Here is a 10,016-nt window from a genome sequence, read left to right as displayed (position 1 = left end):
GTGATGCATAACACAATTATGTATAATATTTACATGTAATTTATATATATATATGTGTGTGTGTAGATATATAATCATATCATAAACAAGTTTTAAAAAACCAAGGAATGAGATGCCTTTCACAATTAAGGATGTGCAAAAAGTTCTTGACCCAAAAAGGGATAAGGAATTTTATATAGGAGATAAAATGGGCAATTGCATAAAATTGAAAAGACTTTGTATAAATAAAATCAAAACAGAATTAAAAGAGAAACTGACCCTAGGGGGGAAAAAAACCTTTGAAACAAATTTTTCTAATAAAGATCTGATAACCAAGATAAGTATGGAATTAATACAAATAAATCTATAACAATAGATAATGTTCGGTTATGAACAGTTGGCTATCAAAAGAAGAAAAGCATGCTATTAATAACCGTTTGGGGAAAAAATGCTCCAAATCACTAATAGCAGAAATGCAAATTAAAACCATTTAAAATATGTTTCACACCTATCAGAATAGCAGAAAGGTGGGGGAATAAAAGTGACAATTTTTGGAAAGACTAAAAAAAAAAGGAGTGCTAATGCCCTTTTGGTAAAGCTGTGAATTTATCCAACCATTTTGGAAAGCAATTTAGAATTGTACCCCCTAAAGTCTTTTTGTCTCTCAATCCCAATGACACCACTATTAAGCATATGCTCTCAGAATGATCAAAGGAAAAGCTATAGAGCCTTCATTAAAAATACCCATATCATGTGCCCATGCAATATACATGTGTGACTATACAGACATATGCCTGCAAACGTGTGTATGTTTGTTATAGCAAAGTAGTGGGAAACAAAATTAATACCTTTGGAACAACTGAACAAATTATAGAAAGTAAAAATAATGGAATATTATTATTCCATAAAAAATAACAAATATGATGAGTTCAGAAAAACCTGGAAAGAATTGTTTGAAATTATATAAAGTGAATTAAGATGAATTCGGAGAACAACTTTTACAATGGATAAAATAATGTAAAAAAAATAATTTTGAAATACTTAAGAACTATGCCCAAAGCAATAGCAAACAAGAACTCTAAAAACTGATGATGATTAATGTTTTCTACTTCTTGACAAAAATGGTGGTGCATTAGAGATATAGAATGAGACATACCATTCAGACATTGCCACTATGTTCATTTGTTTTCTTTAACTGTATTTGTTACAAGTGAGAACTTTTTTGATGGGGAGAAAATTATGGAGAAAAATACTCTTAAAAAGGAGAAAAGAAAGAAAAGCATGTTAATGGGATACTAAAATAATATACAGAAGGGAGAAGAAGGAAGTTCAGAAGGAGACTCAGATAAGTAGGGCATGTTAAATATATAGTTTAAAAATAAACTGGATAGAATGGAGATTCATGGTTTCACTTGCAAATTTCATATTCTTTCTATTAAAGAAATATTCATATTTATTGCTATTTGTCAGGTTCTTAATGGTAAACAGAAAAACAATTTTTTAATGTTTTGTATTCTACAAATATCCCATTTTATTTCAATCCTGCATCAAAACTATATATATAAACCTGAACAATGTCTTCCAAAGACTCTGACTCTTTTAGTTCTTACTTCTTTAGTTCTTTCACTTCTTTTAGTACCTGGGCAATAGAGACCCTGGTCAATAGTGATTACCTAATTGATCCAAAGAACTTCCTAATTAATAATATAAATATAAGAGGATTTATTAAAATTCTTCCCAGTTGAAAAATTATATGCAGAAAACTAATGTAGAGGCTATTGTGTCTTTCTAAATGGAATTGCATCTGACATGATATACTTGGATAATTTACCAAAACATGCATGTTCCTCATTGAATAGGAAATGCAAGTCAGTGTATTCTGACTTGTTTTAACCCCCAGCATCTCTATCCTCTCCCTTGCAATTAAAACCCAGGATTCTTAGGCAATGTTTGAAAATAGTCTTCTGTGATTTCATTACCCCCTGTGCTATCTGAAGCATGACTCATTACCTCTAAATTTTATCATCTACAACATGCAAATATAGGTAGGGTGTCTGACAGTTTACTTAGACTAAGTGTTTTAAGCAATAGGGTGGCTGCTGAGTAAGTGCTTCCATGTGGCGTTCTTCTCTAGGGCAAAAATTACCTTCCCTAAGAATAATTGTGACCTTCTAAAATAACAAGAATTAAGGTTCAAAAGAGATAGGATCACCAGGAATAAAGTTAAAATGCAAAATACACATTGGGTAATAGAATCTTCTTGACTACACCTTGGAGGATTTTCCCACTTTGCTTGGCTTATAGCCCTTATTCAGAAAACTTTGGAAAATATAGACATTATGTTCTTACTACACTGAAACTGATTTTATATCTGCATGTAAATGACCTAAAATAGTATAGAGAAGAGTTTTGTTTAAAAAAAAAAAAAAAAAAAAAGGAAAACAAAGTAGAAGCCATGAATAAACAAGCAGTTGTCCCAAATAAGTATGTAAATCCTCAAACCCCTAAAATTCTTCAATTATGAGGGCTCTTTTTTGGATACTTCGCCACCTCCAGCTAAGGACTATCGTTACCAATTATTTTCGGTAAGTTAAAGAATAGAGGATTTTTTTCCTCTCTAGATACATAGATCTTTATGACCTTCTTCTGACTGTGTAGTCTATTAAATTTCTCAGACAAGAATAAACTAAATCTCTAGAAAACTCTAAAAGATGAGGACAAAACCTCCAGAGTCCTCTTTCTTTTTCTAGGAACTACTAGTTCCTTCTTTCCAACCTTTTTTTTTCCTATTCTCTTTTCTCTTCTCAGGTCTTCATTAAAAGCCAGCCCTAGCCATTCCTAAGGATGCTGTTAAGCAGGCACTGTTGTTAAAGAGACTTCCCAATTTTAGCTGACATTAATGAATTATGTGTATATGGGCTTTGAGAGGGAGGATACTGCCCACATTTTCCCATTAAGAACTCATTGCAGAAACCATTTATAAGACTATAACACCTCATATTTGTTGAGTCAGTATTCTTTTCACCTATGGATAGTTTTTTAGTAATAGCCCTGATCCAATGATCTCTCCTAAGTTGTTGTTCAGTCTTTTAAAGTTGTGTCCCATTCTTTGTGACTCCATTTGTGGTGATCTTGTCAAAAATACTGGAGTGGTTTGACATTTCCTTCTCCAGCTCATTTTACAGATGAGGAAACTAAAACTCAATGACTTGCTCATGGTCACACAGCTAGTAGGGGTCTGAGACCACATTTGAACTCAGGAAGAAGAATCTTCCTGATTCCAGGTCTGACACTCCATCCACTCTGCTACCTAGCTGCCTATAAACTATTGAAGAGGTAGACAGATTGTGCTAAAAAATGGAAGAAGAGGGTTGGGGTATATTTAATAGAATCTATCAACAAAAGTCCTGATTTATCCATCAGAATTTACTTAAATACATTGATCCTCAATAGCAGCCCTTGACATACAAGATATAAATCTTCCTGAAAAGAATTTCAAAATGAATTCTTAATCAATACATCCTGTTCAAGGTCCACAGAGGCCTTCTGTATGAAAACACACAAGAGAAACTGATAATCTAAGATAAAGTCTATAGTTTATACCCAAGGAGAAAAGTAGGTGAGGTTTCTGCAGCACTACTAGAGAAGAGAAGGACTGAGAATAAATCCAAGAATCTTCTGTTCTCCTGCCAACAAGAAGGAAAGGAACAGAAGGAAGGAAGAAGTAACCTCAGAAGGCTTAAATCTTGAAGCCTTGACTACTACATTTCCTGTAATTAGGTAAAACTTTAGGAATCTGAGCTGCTCATCTTGGAATTTGGAAATCATCTTGGAAATCGAAGCAACTGTGTAAAAGTGGGTCAGGATCACCCCTATTTAACTCTAGTATCTTGACTAGGTCTAAATACTTTTTAAAATTGAATCAAACAATCGGAACTGAGTGAGAACTAAGCCTGAACACTTCTCTGAATAAACCAAAGATATTGTGTGAAAGACTTGGTCACTAACAAGTGGCCTAACAATTCACAACTCCAGAACTTCTCCAAACAAGAATATCAGAAGGCCCCAAATGAAAGTTTGCTGTTGGTCATTGTGTTGAGTTGCTCATTTGGGCTGGTCCTCAAAGTGCTGGTTTTTCATTGAGTAGGCTGCCACTGGACATTTGCTGTTAGACTAAACCAAGCAAATAGTTTTGCTACAGAATTTTAAGGATAAGGTCTCTCTGTTAAGCAAGTCAGTTCATTAGACTTCCTAGACTCTTTTTTTGATGGGCAACTGTACCCTTTCACCATCTTCAGCCCCTGACTTGGCTGGATAATACGGATAGGGTAAAGGGGTTCAGCCAGCATTTCTGCATACATGGCCACCAGATGACAGGGTATGCCATTAGATCATGGGGTATGCTGTCAAATGATGGAGTACAGTGTGCAGTGGTGCTGAGCCACCAAAATAGATTGAGATTTCAGGCTTCTCCCATGTTATCTACCAAATATTGGGGAAAGGTAGTTTAGATCCCAAACGTATATTGGGTTCTTGGGCCAGTGTCACAAAGTATCTCAAAAGAAATTGTAGGCTAGAATAGAATTCTACCTGATTTCTCCAAATCAAGAGGCAAAGATTTTATTATTATGCCATTGACTATCATGCTTAGTTCCAAAAGGGAATTAATATTTGCCATTAACAAGGGCAAATTCTCAATCTATAAATTCCCTAGCAGAACTCACAATTAACCAGGGGGAAGCTAACTTGCTACCTAAAGTGGGTGGTTCCTAATAAGCCCACAAAAAAGTGAGGGGTTACACCACTGACAGGCAGGTTTACCCTAAAAAAAGATTTTACACCCAAAAAGGAGTTAGGAGATTGAGGTACAGGTAGGTCTCTTTTACCAGGGGAGAAGGAAGTTGACATAACTTCTGATTGGATAAAGTAAATTGTAGGTTTTGTCAATGCAGGGAATTGAACAAGGAATTCAACCTGGGCCTAAGGCGATAAAAGCCTACTTAGTATAACAAGGCCTAATTGAAATCAAGAGGTTCATTTATAATCCTATCAATGCTCCTCTCTTTGCCTCAGGCAGTAGCTTGGCTTCCAAATTGCTTAGAGTAATTTAGACTCTTAGTCAACACCTACCTAGAAACCAAAGACCTCATCAGTACTAAGACTTCTTAAGTGGAAATGTTATTTTCATCTATGTTAAAGACTTAAGTGTCAGAAATCTCTCCACTTTGATTCTCTCAAATGAGGCTCTAAGGTTTATAATTTTCAGTAAGGAGGTAGAAAAGGTCTGACCATTCCTGTTTGACCATCCTTCCTTATTCAAAACTAGATGTCTTAGAATAGAATTCCACCTAAGCCTAGGGTGATAAGTCCCAATTCAGACCCCTTATGCAGTTGAGTCACTAAGGACAAATACATGATTATACCCTATGATCTATCAACACAATTTTATTATTTTTTGCTAACTTCTTTATATGTAATTTTGCTATGTATACTTCAGTTCCTTAGAAAGGTGTTAAATGTCCCATTTTCATGAAAGGGCTTTCTATATATTTCAATGTCTTTTTTACTATATGATCTTCAGCTTTTGCTGCTCAAAACCCAGCTTCATTCACTTTCATGTTGGGATGAAATGAAGTCATCATGAGTTACAAAATGTGTGGGACTGGTGCTAGACCCCTTTCCCAAATTAGCTAATCAGAGACATCTTCAGGTACAAAGAGAAAGCATTTACTTAGTCCCTGCAGGGAGAGGCCCAGACACACCTGGGAGCCATCCCAACTCCCGACATGTGCTGGTGAACCTGACCAGCTTCTGGCTTGTCCAAAATTTAAAAAGCAAGACTTTTCATTGGACAGATTAAAAGGATGTAACCATCCTTGACCAATGTTGTCTGCTTCCTATGGGTCATGTCGCTTCCATAGGTCATGTTACTTCTTGAGGGTCTGACCTTTAGAGACCATGTAACTTCCTGCAACCCAAGGTCCAAGACCTGAGAATAAGGATTATATGACTTAGTCTCAGTATTGAGAAAGCTTCATCCAATCAGTGCCATTCAGTCCCCCTCTTTTTCATTCATTTGAAGATTTCTCACCCCAATATCTACATCTCTGTGACCTGGGCCTTCAGGCTGGTCCTTCTTCAGTACTAACTGTAATCCATCCTCTATCATTTAGAACTGACCCCTGCCCATCAGTGGAAGCTTTCAGGAACTACTTTAACTACCGTGTTTCCCCGATAATAAGACCTATCCTGAAAATAAGACACCCACATACTCTTTAATATTCCGCTAAAATAAGCCCTCCCCCGAAAATAAGCCCTATCGAACTTACTATGAAAACGGTCATCATGGTGATCCCCTGCTCTATATGCTGCGTAGCGGTACCTTCAGTAAGCAGCGCCGCCCTCCCCTCCCGGGTGAAACGCACGTCGCGCTCCGAGCTGCATCCAATCAGAGCTGCAGCAGTGAGCGCGTCATCCTCTTCTTCCCTGGTGATTTGCTTGCTGGCACTACTGAGAGCAGCGCCGCGGAGTAGAGCTGAGACAGGACCATCTAAAAACTCGGTAAGTTCAGTAAGCGATGGAGAATAAAATAAGCACTCAGGGGGCATGATGGAGGCTAAAAGGGGCATGATGGAGGCTAAAATGGGCATGATGGAGGATAAAAGGGGCATGATGGAGGCTAAAATGGGCATGATGGAGGATAAAAGGGGCATGATGGAGGATAAAATAAGCCCTCCCCTGAAAATAAGCCCTCTGGTGTTTTTTAGTCCCCAAAAAATAATAAGACAGTGTCTTATTATCGGGGAAACACGGTACTTCTGAACTTGGATAAATCTTGAATTTCTCTAATGATTAAGTACATGAGCAATTCAGGTAACAGCATATTGCTGCTTAAAACAATGAGCAGGAATCAGATCCTGCTTCCACCGACTCCCATTATCCGATAGCCCCATCATCAGAACAGACTGGCATCTGGCAGACAAAGAACTGCAGCACTGTGGAGGCCCGAGGTTTCAGGTCCATTGTTACACCATCCCCACCTCAAGCAGTCCAGACCCAGCTTCATTTGGGACAAAGAGATGAAGGTCTCATCTTCTGGAGCTGCTTCAAGCTGACAAGGGGCATATAGCTGGCCCTGCCCAGTGGGGTCTGGACTTAAGATGAGAGATGAGTGAGCTGTAGGCAGCAGCAGCAGCATTGGGTGCTGAGTGTCAGAATCAGGGCTCGGGTGATTCCAGGCTGACCAAGTGGTTGGAATTTCATGGCTCAGAGTCTGGAAGAAGCAACTCTCACGAGTATATTAAAAATACAAGAACTAAATATGAGCAAAAGAGAAAGAATAAACAAAATTGTAGTTAATATGGCGGTTACAGGGACAGTAACCAGGAACCCCACCCAGAGGAAGGCTGAGGGGAGATGAGGCTATCATAAGTGCTTCTTATCCAAACAGCTTTCCTAGGATAGATACCAAAGAATGTTTTCCCAAAATTTTTGCTTTTGTTTCCTCAAAGGAGTAGATTCAATGGGTAGAACATGTGCCTTACAGTGAGTATGATCTCTCCCAGTAAAAACTCTAGAGTCTTACAAGGGAAGGTTTTTACCCAATAATTAGTACAGGTGTTAACAAAAGCGAAAGCAGTTTGAAGCCCTTGTAAGGGATACATGTGCAGGTCCTTTTAACAGTCCTTTCAAAATTTACTTGCCTGGGAGCTGTATGAGGGAATGCAGGAGTTGGGATTTGGGGAACTAAAGTTGTCGTGGTCAGGGGCAAACAATCATCAACATAGGCAGCTGATCTGTAAGCCTGATTCCCTTCACCTGAAGTAAATTCCCCTTCCTTTAGGAAACAGAAACCTCTCTAGATCCATGGACAGCTAGCAGTAATTATTTTCCCTGCATATTTAATGGAGAATTATTTGGCTGTCAAAAATCCCCTTTCTTTCCATATATCCCCCCATATTCATGCAAAACATGAAAATCACATTTGAAATCAGTATAGATCTTTTATAAGTAAACAAGGGATCTAGGATAGGCTTCCAGAGACCCCTAAGATATAGGCCCACCTTTCATCAACATACAGTGTTAAAGGCTCTAGGCAGATTAGTTTAGTTTTCAGGATCCTAAAAAAAAAAATCTTAGCCTAATCAGGGCATGATAATATTATCAGCTTCCTCTCCATGAACAAAAGGAAAAGTGGAAGTGGCCCCAAATACTTAAGCCAAATAAGCTTTTAGATATAGAAACTCTAGCCCCAGGAAGCAAAAAGAGTTAAAGATTTTGTAGCAGCAGAGAATCCTCCAGGGCTGAGCTGCAAATCAAAACATCTATATACTTGTATTGTGTTTTATATCTTCCACTGACCAATTGCTTTGATTACAGAAATTTTCTATAAGAGGAAAAATCAGGGACATGATTTAAATAGTATCAAAACTATTCCTTAAGGTCTTGACCTGAGAGCACATACAGAATAAAACATTCTCAACTCAGTTTTACTTCAGGAAACTGTTTAGTTTTTTTTTTTTGTTTTTTTTTTTTAAACAATTCCACCTTAAGCCAGACTCAGGAACAATCAGGTGGGTTCTAATTCAAAAGACCACTGGGAAATTGAGTCAGAAGGATCCTACCTTCAGCAGAGTTCGTCCTCCTAATTCATTCTCAGATATTAACTTCCACCTGTAACAACTTCTGAGTAGCTTGTGGAATATTCCTTTCAGATGGTGGATCACTGGCTTGAAAATCAAACAGTTATATCTGAATTTAAAACTCAAAATCCTTTAGAACTGCAGCTGATATTTATTTGATCTCCAATAACAATTCTCATTAATCAAAACTTCAAATAAATCTAGCTCTCAAGGATCACAGTAAGAGATTCACAGCTTATTTTTCATAATTAAGTAGATGGTTAAGTTCAACATTATACAAATCATTTTGCTTCTAAAATATCCAATACATAGAAAAATTCTAAATTGCATATTATCCATAACAGAAACATTTTCAAAGGGACAAAGGCAAAAACTATTATTCTCAGAGTGACTTTAAATAATGGGTATGACTTTAAAATGACACAATATAATCAATTAAAACTTATACAGAATATATAATCTTAATTTTATATAAAAGAACTTTATTGGAATTAATAATTTCTTCATTCTTATAAAAATGTTAAGTCAACTTCATCCAGTGGAGGAGTCCCTAAAGACTTTTTGGAAATAGCCCTATCAGCTTATCAGAGCAGGTTAAAATTCTGCTCTAGTTTTTTTTTTATTACATTCCTCAAACAAGGAGACCATTCTGCACTTAATGCATTAAACATTAAATAGTTTGCTGAAGACAGATGGAACACCTTAGTAGAAAAAAATTGCTTTCAGAAAACTTATGGTTCCAACAAACCTCTTAGGGCAGCTTAGACTTGAAAAATAAAAATAAAACATTCAGTTATTAACACCGTGTAAATGTAGGCTGTTCCTTTAAATAATATAAGCAATTAATGTTTCAATCAGCAAAGAACCACAGTTTGTTAAAAAGCAGCTGCACCACCCCTAAGTGGGGGGAAGGGAGAAATTAGATTGTCACGTGACAATCTAACCTGACAAGGTTCATTCCATATGGCAGCCCTTCCAACTCCACCATGCTTCCCCACCCCTATTTCTCATAGCTAACCTTTTTAGGGTGCCAAATACTGCAGGATCCAATCTGCCAGCCAAAGACAGGCCCCAACCTCATGGGGTATCTCCTTTCCCCTGGCAAATGGCAAGTTCACTAGGAGCTTGTGCCTTTCTGTCCCCTATTTCTAATAAGCCATTTTCCCCTTCTCTTTCTTCCTCTTTCTCTCACACCATCTCTTCCCCATCCCATCTCTTTATCTCCTCCCGATGCCAATATACTCACTCCTTCTCCAGCATACTCTTCTCCCTTTTTCTAACATGCTCCCAAACCCAATAATCCTTCTAACTAGATGCTCCATTTAAACTATTAATTGCTTTTGCAAATCAATTTTTCTTGTCCCTTGTCTTTAAATCACTTTTTTTAAACTTTAA

This window comes from Sminthopsis crassicaudata, chromosome 1, assembly GCF_048593235.1.
Source record: "Sminthopsis crassicaudata isolate SCR6 chromosome 1, ASM4859323v1, whole genome shotgun sequence".
In the NCBI taxonomy this organism is placed as follows: Eukaryota; Metazoa; Chordata; class Mammalia; order Dasyuromorphia; family Dasyuridae; genus Sminthopsis; species Sminthopsis crassicaudata.
This window is presented reverse-complemented; position numbering follows the sequence as displayed.